The sequence below is a fragment of the Octopus bimaculoides genome, chromosome 26 (genome assembly GCF_001194135.2).
Source record: "Octopus bimaculoides isolate UCB-OBI-ISO-001 chromosome 26, ASM119413v2, whole genome shotgun sequence".
NCBI classification, from domain to species: Eukaryota; Metazoa; Mollusca; class Cephalopoda; order Octopoda; family Octopodidae; genus Octopus; species Octopus bimaculoides.
Genome location: NC_069006.1, coordinates 2,406,961 through 2,408,382, shown reverse-complemented (window position 1 = coordinate 2,408,382; position 1,422 = coordinate 2,406,961).

Here is a 1,422-nt window from a genome sequence, read left to right as displayed (position 1 = left end):
CTCTCTCTCTCTCTCTCTCTCTCTCTCTCTGTATCTCATTATCTCGCTGTATCTACGCACCCCTCCATCTGCTTCACCGCCTCTTCCAGACATGCGCGCGCGCAAACACTCATATTCCAAGATAGCTGTTATTCCCAGAAAGCAAATAGTTTCACTTTCAGTTTCGCTTCTTCACTACGCAACTAAATTGCTAACCGCAACGTCTATCACCACTATATCAGTACAATCACCACTACCTCCAGGATCTTCTCAAGTGCCATTACTTCCACCACTCTGTTATATTGTACTCTGTACTGAATTTATTGACACAGCCCTTGACTTAACTTCTACTTACTTCCACATAATTCTTTTATTATTATCATCGAAGAGCGGCCTAGCTGGAGCAAAGTTTTCAAAGATCTAGTTGAAAAAAAAAATGGACTCCAGAACTTAAGTTTATTTCTGTTGTTTTGTTTTTTTCCAAGTCTGGAACTTATTTTATCGGTTGTCTTTTGCCGAATCACTAAGTTACAAGGACCCAAGCTTACTAGAAAACCAGTACCGCTAGTTCAGTTTCAGTCACCGGGCTGCAGCCACGCTGGGGCACAGCCTAGATAAATGTTTAGTCGAATGAATTGACCCCAGCCCTTATTCTGTTTTTTCAAACCTGGTACTTATTTCATCGGTCACTATTGCTGAACCGCTAAGTTTGGCAAGCGGTGAATGGGAACAAAAATAGAAACAAAAATACAAACCTCCCCCATATATATAAATATATATATATATATATAGACTAGCAGAGATAACCGGCGTTGCTCACAATTAAGGTGGCATACTTTTTTTATTGTTTTACTTGTTTCGGTCATGTGACTGCGGCCATGCTGGAGCACCGCCTTTAGTCGAAGAAATTGACCACAGGATTTATTCTTTGTAAGCCTAGTACCAATTCTATCGCTGTGATTAGCCGAACGGCTAAGTGACGGGGACGTAAACACAGCAACATCATTTGTCAAGCGATAATGGGGGTACAAACACAGAAAAACACACACGCACACACACACACAAATGGGCATAACTACAGAGTTGTACCCCCACGACTTTGGAAGGTCATAACTTTCAGAAAAATGAATATTTTTTAATGAAATTTTCTATGCATATATTATTTATTATGTAGATTTCGAATATACAAAAATTTTCGGGAAAAGTGTTTTTGAATGAGGGTAGGGGACAATTTTCGGAGATTCCAACAGAGTCCACTTAAATTCCTCTTAACTTCCAGGAAAATGAATATTTTTTCGTGAAATTTTCTACAAATATACCTTGATGTATGTACATTTCGAGCATGTAGGAATTTTGAAGGAAACAACTGCAGGTTATTTTTGAGAAGTGTTCCCCACTCGGTGGTGTTTCGGAGCAAGTCGTCCATAATTGTTTCATTTTTCT